This window comes from Cydia fagiglandana, chromosome 3, assembly GCF_963556715.1.
Source record: "Cydia fagiglandana chromosome 3, ilCydFagi1.1, whole genome shotgun sequence".
Lineage (NCBI taxonomy): Eukaryota > Metazoa > Arthropoda > Insecta > Lepidoptera > Tortricidae > Cydia > Cydia fagiglandana.
The window spans coordinates 4,044,471-4,061,399 of NC_085934.1; the positions used below are offsets into that span (position 1 = coordinate 4,044,471).

Sequence of the window (16,929 nt, forward strand, 5' to 3'; positions counted from 1 at the left end):
TTTCAATGTGAAGACCGCCTAAAGCGATACTCGACTAATTCTAGTGTAGTTTTGACCCCTAGATTTATAAGGAATATGCGTAAAGGAAGGTCAGGTGTTTTTGGTCACGCTGAACTGCAAGCGTTCCTATAAATGTGAAACGTGGGTTTATTTTGGATCTAACGAGCCGTTAGGATCGACTCATCGTCCGCTAAAATCCGATCCGAATACGAAATATGAAACAGTTTGAATCAAAGCAATTTAATACATATATGTAGAGTCTGTGCGGAAAGAGAAGAGTCGTGGATGTGGAATGTATGGGGCCCAACCCAATATATTACATAATACTTACTTATCAGGTGTCAATAGAGCCCGAATCCCAACGGCTTGCCAAACTTTTAGACAGTTAATCACATCTACAGTTCATGTAGAAAAGAAAAGTTCGAATTACTTGCCTACGAAAATTGTAGACGCACAGCCAATGGTAGGTCTACCTATACGTCGGAGGGCGCCATGGTGGAATAACATCGATCCCAGTGCGCTCACGAACGGCAAAGAGGGTAAAACGCCGGAGCGGGTTTAGTGGGTAAGGCCATCTCCTCTCTCTCGCCAGGAGAGGGAGCGGTGAGTCCCACACACACCGTGCGTAAACGCATTCTCACTGTCAAAAAAAAGGTCTACCTATAAGCAGGTTACACTTTAAACTTGAAAATATTACTCTCTCCTCGTCAATCGTATCACCAATTGTTGTTTACTTCGGTCTCGCCATTGGACCATGTAGAATCGATTAACTAATGTTCAAAGATTTGGGGGCAGTTCCATTAAACATTTTTTTTTTTATTATGAATGGGCTTACTCATGGCCACAGACTAGCCGAGGCGTAGAGACGTGGCCTGCGATGGAGCGAGCTCGCCCAGAAGGTGCCTGTTCACTCTTGATTTGAAGGTTGCCACATCAGGAGGTTGGTACATCAGGAAAGTACACAAATAGTGCTAAATTGAAGCCATATACTCCGGATAAACTTTGATTTTTAAAACCACGCGCAGATTCCGGCTTAGTAATATTTATTCTTATTGTCCAGTGCTTCATTTTAAGTTGTTCAATGGATGCGAATAATTAGAATGCACGAATTTGTCATATTCGTGAAAGTTCGCGAAATGTATGCGCATGTTTATTGCGCGCAATTTATAACTTTCTATGAATTTATATTTATTCGCTCTTGAGCTTAATATTTGTAAATGAATGTTTGACGTCACGTTGTTGATATCTGCATTCTGCGTATAGAAGGTAGGCTCCATAATTCTGCAGACATATCAGTAATAATGACATCACTATTGTCGACGTAGTGATTGGTAAATAAAATATAGTTTGACTAGATTCGCTTGTCTATGGAGCAAAAACAGAGCGAATCATACTGCCTTTTTTATGTTAGTATTAAATATAACTCCAAAGAACTTCAAAGAACGTAAGTCCGGCAACGCACTTGCAATCCCTCTGAAGGTGTCAATTGGCGACGTTAATGGCTTACTATCTGACGATTCATCTGCTCGTTCGCCTCCGAGGTATATCAATTTGAAATAAATTACAGATGGAATTGTAACGACACACCTACCCACATTGAAGGGGATTATTACCTATAGATACTTACTCAAATTCTCTATAAAGATTCGTGTAATATTCTTGGTCAATATATTTCCATATGCGAAAATAGACCTTAAGATCCTATCACATCAAAGATATATTACAAAACCCCTTCCCAACTCCCAACATTCTCATAAAGCTGTAAGAACCAGATTTGTCTATCAACATACGCCATTTTGTTAGATATATGATGGATAGTATGCGAAAAGGTTGCGGTCCATCGGAGGTATTTATCGGTCCTTTAGCCCTTTGTGAAACCTGAGACCTCACGTGTTCTCAGAACACTTTGTGTTTGTGTCTAGTTTTTGTTGACCTCTAGGTTTGTATACATAATAAGACTTTTAGCTCAGCAATCCTGCACAACACTTATTTCATACTAGTGACCCGCCCCGGTATATGTACCCGGGTATGTCCTTAAACTACGTCCAAGACCACCGGTGGACGGGCAGACGGGCCTCAATTCGGTGTACTCGACTGCGATCGCCAACCCGCCTGCCAAGCGTGGCGATTACGGCATTCGCCCCCAACAAGGGGGAGGCCTATGTTCAGCAGTGGACGTCTTAAGGCTGTGATGATTCGCCATCGAATCGCTTTGTCTCTCTATTCACGTTTTCATATTTGTGTGACAGTGACAGTTGCGTTTCGCGTTCGCTTTCGTTCGACTTTGTTTTATAAGGTGTAAGTATATTATAGAGAATTTCATTTTGACGCTAGGAGAGCCTTTATTACATCTCCAAATTATAGTATTTTCTCTAACATTGTATTAGGTATTAACCCTGGAGACTATACATCTCTGTTGTATTGTTGTAGTTATCTTTTTTAAGATTATTATAATATAATGTTTACCCAGGTATTGCTGTTGTATTTATAAATGTTGCGCGTATATTTCATGTGACGAGTTAACGAGTGTAATAACCTTTGTACTTTTATAATCAATATATTTTGCTCAATATCATGGTCTAATAAAACATGGTCTTCTCTTCCCAGAGTGACACAAGCCTACGTCACAATAACATGGCCGCTATATATAGCGCTATCGCATATTATCATACGGCGCTGTCGCATGATGACGTAGGCTTGTGTCAGGCAGGTGACCTAGAAAAGACGGGAAGAGAGTACTAGGCGGAGTATATTATTATATTTATTATACTATGCTCAATATCAAGAGATCCTTTACCAGCGTGAGTATAATGATGTCACTGTAAATGTTGTACTGACTTGTTAAAGAGTCCAAGTAGCAGTTTTGAATAATTCACGGTTAGTTTCCCTAATAGACTTCTATTGGGAGCTCGAAAAGAATACAAAAGGTAATCTCTATCCATATCCCGGTCGATATAAGTTTAGAGTCCTAGTAAGCATCACTATATCAACTACTTCAATTTAATAATACATTTTTGAATTTTGAAGTGATCGGCAAAGAGCAGGACATTCATTGTGAATAGCTCCTGACCATCAAAAGAGCTTTATGCGGAGGTTCCATTTATCTATCGACTAGAGACTACCTGTTTACATTAAGTACTTCCCTTTCGTTCCATTACTGAAGCATCGTCCCAATAATATGGACGGCTTCTAATAGGTTCCATAGTTATAACTGCGGGTTATCCTATTGGGTATGTTTTAAGGAGTACCGTGATATATAACAGGAAATATGTATTGTTTTACTAATCACTGACCCCCTTATTCATACACCTTTACGGGCCTGGGCCTGATTTTCTATCCTTGTGCAATTTATTATATTTATTCAAACAAGAACTACAAGTAATATAAACAAAAAAAAAACAATTATAAACTAAAATTAAAAACTACAATAAAGCTACAACTAAAATAAGTACTAAACTAAAATAACCTATAAATAAAAAACTGGCTCCAACTCTGTGCCTTGGGGCAGGGTGCCAAGAAGGCTGGCGGCATTGCCGCGCTGGACGGCAATACTAATGCGTTGCGCAAGGTAGGAGCCAGCCCTCTTGTCACCCGTTGCCTCCACGAGGCGCTTCGCCAGCTCGGCGAATATGCCGTGGGCGCCAGAGCCCCACGGCCCTAGGGTTTCCACCCCAAACGGCTCAAACATGCAGCCAGAATCCTTGTGCTATTTACAAATTCCATTATGCTTAGAAATAAGTAAAAGTGGATATCGCAAGTTTCCACGCTCGTAATAATGTTACAAGAAAAATCTTGCTGAAAACATGTCATAACATAACGCGCATGGTTTTCCCGTCCGCATAGCAACTCGATTTTAGATAAACACAATTTATTCTCTTGACACGAGCTAATAAGGCACTTTAGCCAGAGAGATTACGTCAATTTACTATGTAAAAGTGCCGAGACCAATTTGCGAGAGATGTATCTCGAGGCGGGGGGAAAATAACTCATTTTCGCACGAGTGAGGCAAAAGGCGGCGTGCATTTTATTGCATAAGAGAATACGTTTAGTTAAGGAAACCGCTTTAACGCGAGTCTTTATTTATGCATTTTATATTTTTTATACAGAATGACCCAAAAATTCGTTGGCAAAAATTTCTTCTGCGTCATATTGTTGATAATTTTAACAAATGTTTGTGTATTAAAGCTTAAGAAGAATAGGTGTTTTGAATATTACGTTTTTCTAGTTAAATGATTGTAGTTTTAAATTTCAATTACATTTTGTAATGGGGAGGTAAGTAAGAAAAATATTCCTGAAAATAAAATCAACGTATTTTTCAATGATCATAATAAAAAGCCAAGTAAAACCTTTGCATGATATAAGAAAATAGCCTTTAAGCTGTTTGGAGGAAATATATATTATATGTATTAAAGACACAAACGTTACATAAAACTTATGCAAAACGACCGCAAAACAAAACCGTAACAACTTAAGTAAAATTAATATTATAATTTGAGTAACTAAATGCAAAAAAAAACACTACCTAATAGGATAGTAAAATCAAACTGTGTTTTTTTGTATTTAATTCATACAAAAACGCAGTGGTTAAAACATTATTTGAAATAAACAGATTTTAAATCAATTCCACGTGCAAAAATTTTCTTCGAATGTAGACTTATTTACAATTTTGATTTTAAATTAGTTTTACAATTACTAATAAAAAAACAAAAATTCTGATTAGTTCTCCAAAATACGCTGTAAAATGATTTAACTACAAAAAATGTGTTTCCGCCCGGGATCGAACCGGGGGCCTTCTGCGTGTTAGGCAGATGTGATAACCGCTACACCACGGAAACTTGGAACTCAATACGAAATCAACTTCAACTATCATTACTCTCATTTATTACTTGATTACTTTGCCGGTTGATTGCTAATGGGGACCATAAATGTTCAAAACGTACACGGACAATAAATAAGATAAATTAATACATTGATATCTAGAAATACCTCCGAGTGATAATGAGAAAGCCTTGATCTCTACGTGGGTACAGATGTAATGCATAATTATTTTCCATCGTATTTTCACGGAAACATACGAACGTATCTTGTTATTTCAGTCAGTCTCGGTACAAAAAAGTACTGAGGTTGATTGAAAGCATGACAAATACGAACTTTTCCGAGAAAATACGATGGAAAATAATTATGCACTACATCTGTAGTTAGTATTTCTACAGTAATTTTTTGTATTTTTTGGTACGGAACCCTAAAAATAGAAGTTAAAAATAGCCATAAGAGCGTGCCAAATATTTTTGCGCGCTTTGCTGTGCACGATTATCATTCTGTGTCAAAATAAAATCTGAAATTTTATTAAAATTTTGTTTTTTCACATCACGAAGCTTCTCACAAAATACATATACTGCACATAAATGTATATCCAACTAGCCCAGTAAGTACCTACAGCTATAGGGTTGGCACAAGTGAGATTACTTCACAGTTTACAGTTTACGCGTTTAAGTTAGTAGTTAATTGTTGCTAACTTCTTAATCCCCAGTTTATTGTGGGCTCAAACTTCAGGCTTGCCTCTACCTGATCATTAACTACTCCAGGGTTGCCATGATCACTACACTTTCCATTCAATTATATACCTGATTTAACTTATCCTTGTTTCGTACAAGTAAAGTGTTTATTACCAACTAACTTACTAGTTACTACCGAGTCACTTAATACCACAAGTTGTATAGGAAACATCACTATCAGAGACTATCACTACACCTTATAAAACAAAAACCCCAGCCGCGTTTGTCTGTTTGTGTATTTGTATGTTCGCGATAAACTCAAAAACTACTGAACGGGTTTTTATGCGGTTTTCACCTATCAATAGAGTGATTTTTGAGGAAGGTTTATATTAGGTGTATAATTTGTTAACCCGTGCGAAGCCGGGGCGGGTCGCTAGTATGTAATAAAACAAGGTTGAATATTGTTTCATTATTCTTTACAATTTTTGAGTTTTGGTTGTCACGTGACAATATTATGTTACAAAATAATTATTAGCGAGATCCGAATAACTCAATGAGTTCGGCTACTTATTTTTTTCAGTGTAGATAATTCATTAGGTTGACAACCCTGCAGGTAAATGTCTTGAAACTTGTGCAGGTACAGTTGACACCATTAACGGAATCGCTTTGAGATACAAAGCAAAGTTCGTGCAATATTGACTAGAACGCCTGAGTTTGGTGTGAAATCGTCATTACAGAATGTCGTTATTTAAATGATACTGTATTAGCCGCGACAGTGTTGCCAACTCGGATTTTGAAAAAATGCTAGACTAATGTCTAGATTATGCCAAAATTATGCCTAAAATTATTGAAATATGCTAAAAAATGCTAAAATGTCACTTGAAATTAGACACTTAAAAACACATACATTTTTCGAATCTGCCGCCTTTTTCTACTGGCAAGATCTGCTTGACCAACTTTATATAGAGTCTATATAGCATTTTTATATTATAGACCGTCGACGTCCATGACATCCACAAAAGTCAAAATTCATATGAAAATATGAACCACATAAGGCGATGGCGCATGTTGTTGCTGCCAAGTTGGTGCAAACTTGGCTTAGACTAAATTATGCAAAAAAATATGCCAGATGCTAAATGGAAAATTTTGGTGCCAAAGCGAGTGAAAATATGGCAAATCTGGCATCATTTACGCCAAGTTGGCAACACTGAGCCGCGACATGACGGTACTCTGTATTTCGCTAAGATCTCCACGTCACAGGCTCAGCCTAGTGTGGGGATCACTGTACTGCCTCTCCTGTAATATTAATTTCTGAAATAAATATTTTGAATTTGAATATTGAATTAAAGGGTAGAACCAAAAAGATGATCGATGGCAGCAAATACTTCCACCGTATACTTCATAAAGCTCAAATAATTAATTTTATGCCAAAAGAGTTTAACTAATAAAATTAAATACAGGTACGGTTTGATAGGTGGTTCATAAACTTATCATACGCATTACTTACCTTATGATAAATTATAATTATAATTCTTATTTATTACTTTAATCCGCTCAAGATAGCTTATATAAACATAACAACTAAAATGTGAAGTGTGCTGATACACTCACGGTCATAATTATGTAATCGCATGTTCATGGTAGCTATATCATACTTCATTAGCATAAGTGCTATGAGTGAAAGTGTTTGTGACCGTGACTGTACAAATGAACCACTTCACCAAATTAGAAGAAAGAACAAGAGCTACTGTTACATAATTTCGCACACAACTATCAAGTTTCCGTGGTGTAGCGGTTATCACATCTGCCTAACACGCAGAAGGCCCCCGGTTCGATCCCGGGCGGAAACACATCTTTTTGTTTATGTACATTTTTATTTCTTAAAAAAATAAGCTAAATAAGCTACTCTAAATTTTTCTTGTTGTGTTGTCTGAAAAGATACATAAAAAGTGAAGAATGTCAACTCCATATAAAGTCGCGATCCTCGCCTGCCTTTTTTGTTTAAAGAAACTTCACTTTTGACACTGACATATCTAATCCATAGTGTCTACATGTAATATTTGGCTACAAATATAATGACCACCAAAAAATATTTTGGTACCCTAAATAAAAAAATCATGCTTACCAAAAAAAATTACTGAACACCAAAAAAATAAGGCCTAAAATTACAAAAGTACCACCGCGTTAATTACGACTGCACTTCAAATTGTATTCGAATACCAAATATATTGAATGATTACCAAAAATCATTAATGATCACCAAATCTTGAAGACCAAATTAATGCGATATTTTCACCTAATAAACCACTATGATTACCAAAAAATGCATACATATTACCAAATAAAGTAAAATGATGCCAAAATTACTAGCCCCTCCCGCACAACCCCCCGTACCCCGCACTGCATACCTACCTAACCTAACCTACTTTTCTAGTAGCAAAGTAGGTTAGGTTAGGTTTGAACTGCTATCAGTTAAGTGGGCTAGGTTAGCACTGCGACCCTTACAGAAACGAAATGCTACTAGAAAAGTGGGTTAGGTTAGGTTTGAACTGCGACCCTTACAGAAAAGAAATGCTACTAGAAAAGTGGGTTAGGTTAGGTTTGAACTGCGACCCTTACAGAAACAAAATGCTACTAGAAAAGTGGGTTAGGTTAGGTTTGAACTGTGACCCTTACACAAACGAAATGCTACTAGAAAAGTGGGTTAGGTTAGGTTTGAACTGCGACCCATACAGAAACGAAATTCTACTTGAAAAGTGGGTTAGGTTAGGTTTGAACTGTGACCCATACAGAAACAATTGTGGTTAAAATTTTGGTGGTGATTTACTATTTTTGGGTTTACAATGATTATTTTGGAGTCATTTGCTTTAATAGGATTGCAAGATTTAAAAATTTGGTTATAATTTTACATTAAAATGGAGTTCTAATTTTGGTGGTCATTTACTATTTTTGGGTTTACAATGATTATTTTGGTGTCATTTTATTTAATAGGATAGCAAGATGAAAAAATTTGGTTATCAATTGACATTAAAATGGTGTTTGAAATTTGGTAATCATTTACAATTTTTGGGTTAATAATGATTAGTTTGGCGTCATTTCCTTTAATAGGATAGTAAAATGTAATAAAATTGGTAATCAGTTCACATTAAAATGGAGTTACAATTTTGGTGATCATTTATTATTTTAGGGTGGTAAAGTAGATTTTTTTGGTATTAAATTTTATTAAATCTGGTGATCAGTTAAATAGCAGCCGTAATATTTGACGTATCTTAAAGTTCGAATAGGGCAGTATTAGCACAGAATAAATAATAGTACTAGGTACAGAAGACTCACTATCTAACAAAACGCGTCTGTTACGATCACCACAGATATGGCCACTAGGTGGCGACAGCGCCACGCGCGGCTTATGGCTTTCCCCAAAATTGGGGTGGAACGGATGTACTTTTAACTAGCTACCTGTAGCAAAGCGACGAAATCGCGGAGTGAGCCACGCCTGGTACTTATTAGTGGTGAACCGTGTGCTTTTTGTAAAAGCTTCATAATGCGATGTCTCAGTATGTGTTGACTAGTCCATGCTATCCGCGAAATATCCTAGTTATTTACGAGGCTTGTGCCGTGACGTTTCATTACATAACAACTACGGTTTATCGCACGAAAGCCACGAAATAAACTTCGTAACTTAATAAACCCCGGCATTTTAAATAAGTATTCCAGTTAAATTTTACGTGCAGTCTAGGGAATGCAAATCGGTTATTTAAGGTTATTTTTTGTATGGAAATTATCGGTTATTAACCGAAACCGCGGTTATTTCCATACAAAAAATAACCGATTTGCATTCCCTAGTGCAGTCCTGCATGTGATAATTAAATTCAAAAAAAATTTGATCCTATCATAGGTCTTCGTCTAGCATTTTCAGATGACTTTAAGCCCTTTAGGTACTACATACTTAGTGATAAAAAGTTAGATTTTCGTGTTCGCCCTTTCCATTTCGTTACGCGCACAACACTTTTAAAACGTGGTAAGTGGTTTATAATTATAACTTATAACCCAAAAAAAGTGCAAGATGTACAGAAATATATGAACTATCCAATTTTATAACACGATTTCGGGGTTGGTATCATTGTTTAGTATTATTGCCTATAATATTCATCTCGCTAATTATGGCTAAGAGTTGCAAAAGCCTTGTCTCTCTTTGGTCGATGTCTGAGGATCGTGATCAGTATCAGGGTTGCATCTGGAGCGGATGATCTGCCTCCACCGGTTTCTGTCCAACGCGTCTCTGACGACCTTAAAAACCTTATGTGTGATGAATCTTAATATCCAACATGAAAAACGCTTATTCCAAAACGTTCGGTTATTCCACTCCTCTGCGCCGTTTATCCACGGAGCAAGCGTTCCACGATGTAACATTTTAAACGTGCAAATAGCTCGGTTCGGCTTTAACTAACTTTACGATGTTAAAGTGTTAAAGACCGCCGCTGATGGAGTTTAAGATACTGTAACTACACTACAGGAAAAGGATATCTTTGTAAGGAAACTAGTCAAGAGTTAGAATTTAAATTGTATCATGTGTGCAGTCGAATGTTTCCTAATACTTCCAGCCGGCGTATTATGGATGGCTTTATCCATCTTTATCCACGTGATAAAATAACTGTCACCTTTTAACACCGTGGGTTAGAAAGTGGCGGATGCCGTTTTATCACGCTGTCACGTAGACAAGAACGACCATCATATGCGTACAGCATTAACTAAAACCACGATAGTCTAGATTAGTAACACTTAAAAAAATAATTAGAACGGATGGAAACTGGTCAGTTCTTAGGAACCTAGTGGCTGAATCTAACATCATTGGAGAGACAAAAGCTCACAGACTCCGTTGGTTGAGCCATCTTGTGAGAATGGATGAAGATAGGAACGTGAAAAGAGCATATCTAAACCGCTTTATAAACCCAAAATAAATAAAACTATAGAAACAGCCACATATCGCCTAGCGTTTCGGAGAAAAACAACACTCAAAGGGAAGTTATTTCGCCTTGGCACAAAGTCTGTCATGTTGCTGTTGCAAGTTTAAATTTCGAATACTGGAACTGGGAAGGTTTTCACGGCTACCAAGTGCATCGAGAAATGGAATAGTTATTTCAGAATCTGTGAAAACTACGTGGAACTGGAGCGATCAATTATTATGGTTCAATTAATGGTAGAGGGGCTAACCAAAAATTGTAGTTTTCAATATCGAATTTTTGCACATTTTAATCATGGGCCCCAAGAATTCACACTAGACTCATGCTCAGCAATGGCAACATTATACCTTAGCGCCACTTCCACGGTCACACTAACCCGGGGTTACGCGGTTAAACCTTTAAGTTAATGTCAAATTGTACTGGTAACCATGGTGATTCCAGGTTTAACCGGTTAACCCCGACTTAGTGGAATGGTGCAAGTGGCCCTTAGGGCCACCCCACATCTAGCATCTTTCGAGCGTCGGCGTCTACAACTCTATGGCCGCTGCTCGACGCAAAGTCGACGCAACTGCGCAGCGACGTCATTTTCCATAGCGCTGACCAGACGCCGACGCTTGAAAGACGCTAGATGTGGGGGGCTCTTAGTGGTCTAATCCAAAACGTCATATCACCGAGCAACTTACATAGAAATTTTGACGATTTTTGACATTGGGCTGAAGTACAAGGAAAGTAAGGAAACTGATAATAAGGTCGAAGGTGCCAACAGTAATGGCTCCTCTACACGATGGGCCAACGCCGGCCACTCCAAGGGACGCAGCCATGCGGTAGATTGAGATAGCAATATCACTTGCGCATAAATATCAATTGCGCCTCTAACGCATAAATGCGTCCCTTGGATTGCCCGGCGTTGGCCCATCGTGTAGAGGAGCCATAAGGTCGTATTTCGTTGGGATAGCTGTTTTCAGTTGTTTCAATTCAGATTCAGAGTAATTATTGTTTCAAGAGAGTTCATTAAACAGCTATTCTGCCGTATTCGAACTTCAAGGTATTCACAAAAGACTACACTTCTATTAGATGTGAATTCGATCTCTAATATCTTGGTGATGTCTAAAAGATATCTAATAGATGTCTATTTCGAAATCCGAATCGGGCCCATTGTTTCATAAATAACAATGTAAGGGTCAAGCTCGTTAAAGTTTTGTTTTGTACGTAACTTACATTGAAAATAAACAAATTATTCGTATGAGGAAACGGTTAAACTATTTAAAGCAAAATGCTTTTAGGTCGATTTGTGGTATTTTCGATTAGATTTTCTATAGAATTGTGTAACTACGAGTATTTAAATAGATGTTGCTACTTCCGCCAAGAGCCAGTCGCGGCTAAATATAAAGATATATATCAGAATCTAGTTTGACCAGATTTCATTATTTTAACGCATTCACTGCCCCCGACGCACATGTGCGTTCACCGTCATACAAGTTTGTTCCTAGGCTACGCCCCCGGGCAGTGAATGCGTTAATACTTGATGAGTTTCACATGGATTTTGATAGTTTTATTTCAGTTTCCAAACAGACCTTAACATAGTCGTTAAAAATCGTTTGCAGTGAGCCCTGGAGCGATTAAACACTGGTAAAGCGAAATTGAAATAGAGCTCACAACGGCTGTGTTGTCACCGCTTACAGAGTGCAGGTAAAGGTACCGTTCGGATTAAGACTAAACTTGCATATCATCATTCATTTAGGCCTTGTGCGTCTTTGCAGATGATTTAAGCAGCATCTATGATCTAGCGACAGCGCCGCTCGTGGCTATACAACCCGATCCTTGAACGGCATAATCGCCCACATTTGTGACAAGTAAAATGAGGGCCCGCACAGACAAAACATCCTCCAGGCTGAGCATAGTCGCGCTACCCCCTCTGCCACGCATACAGTAGTTTTACTCCATGTTCGAGTCGAAAGTGTCTGTGTGACGTTCGTGTCTTTGAACGGACCAATCACGGCACGGGACTTCGCTCACCTCGTCCCGCGCACCCGCGCATTTTTGGCATCATCGGTTGCATAAAATAATTGCTCTAAACTCGGTCTAGAGGATTCCTAGTCTATGGCCCGCACCAAGGCGACTCTCATCGCGCATGTGTTTTATTGCCCGTTTTCGGGCCAAGTCTTGGACCTATCATGGGTCTGACGACCTATTAAAGCGCACTTGCATAACTGGAGCAGTATTGCAACGCGACATTGCTGCCGAGTTGCCGACTGCATTGCTTCGTGGCCACTCTACTCATTGTGTTTGGATACAGCGCGGGAATCCATGGCGACGCTATTGGCATGCCTCGCGTACCCGTACTCGGAACCTGAGGGCCTACTGCGAACCACGTTCGACGTGTTGCCTCTCTCTCGCACTTGTAAATTCGTACGTAAATGTGACAGGGAGGCAACACGTCGTACGTTGTTCGCGGTAGGCCCTATGAGGGCCCACCTGAGAGACCAACACTGACTGACTGAGAGACGGACTGAGAGGGATAGAGACCAGTGCCCTGTTTATCAAAAGCTTGTAATTCGTAATGCAAGTGGAAGTCCCTTTTTGACAGCTTTTGTTAGATAGGGACTTCCACTTGTATTACAAGTTAAAAGCTTTTGATAAACAGGGCACTGATTGACGCGACGGTCAGGGTTGTCAGCACCGACATTTAAAACACTGTTAAAGGAACCTCGACATGATAAAAAAAAAGAAACCGTTGGTTCGGAACGTTCATCTCGCCTGCGGCTACCACGAACCACGTTCGACGCCTCCCTGTCACATTTACGTACGAATTTACAAGTGCGACAGAGAGGGAACACGTCGAACGTGGTTCGCAGTAGGCCCTCTGAGCTCGCTAAGCGTCAGGAACATGGCTGAAGTTTCAGCGCTGACAAAGGATTTAATTAAATTGTAGGAAAGCGGCTCACGTGAAACGGAATATTTTCATATAATGTATGTGAATGGATTTGTCTAGTTATTTCATTCAATGCCATACTTTACAAGTCTACCGTTTAAGTGAGGCAGTTGGTAAGAAGTTATTATTAAGGTCTATTCAGATAGTTATTTCTTGACAGATCAAATCCTTATTGATTGTATCGAATCCCTTTGCTTGACATAGGGGAGGGGGGCCCAAAGCGAGCATACTGCTCAAAGCGAGCACTGGTGCTCACCTTGAAAATATAACAGCAATAGCGGTGTGACTGCGTGGAGAGATCCGCCCCGCCACGCTCTGTCTGCCACAATTGGCCACCGCCACTGTTAGTGACCGTGCGCGTCATAGTGACCAAAATTACGATTTGATAAGTTCCGATATGAAATAAACAAGGTGTGTATCGAGTGTTTTGTGGATTTGTGAGGACGTTGTTGAAAAACGTTAATTGTAGTATGGATTGACAGTTATTTAGCTTTTTGTTTAGGTAAAATATTCATGAATGTGCGCGAAATATTCGAACGTTAGGTTTAGTACAATGTGGGTTTGGTCGAAAAGGCAAAGCGGGCAGGGCAAAGTGAGCATGTGCCCACATACTGCAAGTTGTAGGCACTTGAAAACTGCACAACTTATATTAGTATTGAATCATTTTACTGTGACTCATGTCAAGAGATATAAGATAAAATAAATGTTTGTTTGATGAAAAGTTTATGTTTTTAAGAAGAAGAAGAATTTTTGTCAAGGCTGTGACAATTTAAAGTACCTATGTTGTATGGTTGGTAAGAAGTACCATTTATTGTTAAATTTCTTACGTTTTGACTCTGATTAAAGTCTATATCAAATCATTAGAGTTTTATTGATGTGATCGACGTAGTTTCTGTCCTTATCTCCAAATAAATATTGTATTGGACCACCGCGGGCTTTAAGTATAAATTAAAAATGTGGCTCACGAGCGAAGTGTTCTACGATTATGTAGAATACTTTAACCTACCTATTACGACATAAGTAAATAATATTATTGTTAATTTAATCCTTTTAATTATTACAGTGATTCTATAATGAATAATAATGTACAGAATGTATACCCACAATCCCAACACGACTTGTAACTTCTTGTTATTAATAAATTATTTGTATTTGTATTTGTATGGTTATTGCATGAATGAAGTGTGCTCATTTTGCCCCCTCTGTGCTTGCTTTGCCCAAAAGCTGTGCCCGCTTTAGGCCCCGCCTCGGGCAAAGCGAGCAAAAGTAAAGTTTTCGTAATTCGTTATGTTTATTAGTTTTCCTAAACTTTGCAGTATATTGAAGTATGTATAATTAAACTACGATAAATTCAGCTTTAAACAGCATTCGAAGTTAAGTGTTACTGATATTTTCTTCATACTTTTTTCGCAGTTCCTCTTAAGGTGCTCGCTTTGGGCTCCCCTCCCCTAATTATTGAAAGTCATAATGTAATGATTTTCAGATTATCTTTACTTAGGCTCAGTTGCACCAACCACATTTAACAGACTGATTAACGTCAAACAGCAGTGAAGTACGAAATTTCTCTTACAAATAAATTTAGCGAATGCTTTAACGGTGACAGACGGTTTGGTGCAACCGACCCTTAGTCATAAAAGCTAGCTCGCACATATTTTTCTTTTTTTGAGTTTATATTTTTCAGAATATTTTTCTTTTTTTGAGTTTTGCCATTGCCAATTTACTGACCGATTAGATAAAAGTTTCACGTCAAAAGATTACAAATATATTTTTAATAGTCTTTGTAATCTAAGTTACGGTAAACTTACAACTTTTATTCATAAATAACAGATGCTTCCACGTAAATTCGACATTCTGCACAAAACGTATGGGTCCCGTTTGCCACCCCATGTATGACATATCTGATTATCCTACGTCCTACGTGCACAGCCTTCCAAACTAACGTTTCAAATCCAAAACTATAAAAAAACAATATAAATCTGAATGATATACGCTCTTTTGTTTCTACGGGCCCAAACCCGACAACGCTGCAATCGATTTTGTACGGTAAGGATAAAGAAGCAAGGTTGAATTTTGAAAAGGGTGTTATTTTACATACATATTGTCATAGGGTCGAACCGAAAAACTTTTTGAATAGTCTATGAAGTTGTGTCCGTCCGGAATCAGTTAGTTAGCATAGCCAGAGCGAGTCCCTGAAAAAAGTGAAAACCGACTTTATTGTATAAGGCTTAAGGTCGTTTTTTAATATTTTGGCATGCGTTACGATATATTTAATGTCGTTCGCTGCTGACGCTTCCGTATTGGCAATTTTCAGGCTTTTCAATCGCTTAAAAATGCATTTTTGCAGTTACAAGGTTTTTTTCACAGACGTCACCAATTACCCGGATTTATTGTTTGATTAGTCATTGTTTGATAAATTGCAGTGGGGTTACAAGTGCGCTGCCGGCATTTATGATGGGAGTAACCTCTTTTATTGAAGGTTTGAAGTTCGTTTAAGAAATGTAACCTATATTGTTTCATTAATTTTACTTCATTATTCTACAATCTATACGTTTGATTAGTTTCAAGTTAATTAAAGTCTTGTCACAGAATAAATAATAGGACTAGGTACAGAAGACTCACTCTCTAACAAAACGCGTCTGTCACGGTCAGCACAGATATGGCCGCTAGGTGGCGACAGCGCCACGCGCGGCTTATGGCAAACCCCAAAATTGCTGGGGTCGAACGGATGTACTTTTAGCTACTTACCCGTAGCACAGCGACGAAATCGCGGAGTGAGCCACGCCTGGTCTTGTAAAAACAACCATTACGACTCCCCCGGTTCTGTCATAAAGCTACAAAACAAAGTTTCAAGTGCCTACCTTACATAAAAGTACCTATTCACCGAGTAACTTTATAAGGCTAAAACATTAATCTTTTGGCAGGTGTCACGTTAACGTCTATCTACTGACAGAACCCTAGATTATACCTACTCTTTGACTCCTATACGGTTACCATCAGTTTGTCACTGACATAAACGCCGTCGAGAACGTAATTTACTTTCTATACATCTCGCTCGCACTCGCATATTAGTGCAAACGGAATGTATAGAAAGTAAATTACGTTCTCGACGGCGTTTATTTCAGTGACAAACTGATGGTAACCGTACTAGTGTAAATTTGATTCGATAGCGCTAGCGTAACGAGCGTCTATTTTTACAAGTTTTTATTTAGTTTCACGTGACCGTTGTCTGTCTGTCTGTAATCAAATCTTGCAAGTTAAATTTGATCCACTTCCCGGTTTCCGATTGAGCTGAAATTTTGCATGCATGTATAAATCTGATGACAATGCAATATTATGGTGCCATCGAGCTCATCTGATGATGGAGACAGGAGGTGGCTATAGGAACTCTGTGATAAAACAACGCAACTTAATTATGTTTGGGGTTTTAGAATTGTCTCGATGAGTATTAGTTGCCTGTGGAAAGAAAAGTACAGCCAGCGATAAAAACTTGTACCAAAAATTAAATTTTTGTCAAAAACTTATTTGTATGGGATTTTGAACA

General features: G+C 38.4%; 1 protein-coding gene and 2 non-coding genes across 3 annotated transcripts in view; 1 reads left to right on the top strand and 2 right to left on the bottom strand.

The window, feature by feature from the left end:
• LOC134679907 (syndecan) overlaps positions 1-16,929 on the bottom strand; it is a 572,242-nt gene that overhangs the window by 100,047 nt on the left and 455,266 nt on the right. The gene's annotated exons all lie outside the window — the stretch shown is intronic.
• Trnav-aac (transfer RNA valine (anticodon AAC)) lies at positions 4,763-4,835 on the bottom strand. Its single transcript has one exon. It is a non-coding gene; the product is annotated as a tRNA-Val (tRNA).
• Positions 7,273-7,345, top strand: Trnav-aac (transfer RNA valine (anticodon AAC)). The gene has a single exon. It is a non-coding gene; the product is annotated as a tRNA-Val (tRNA).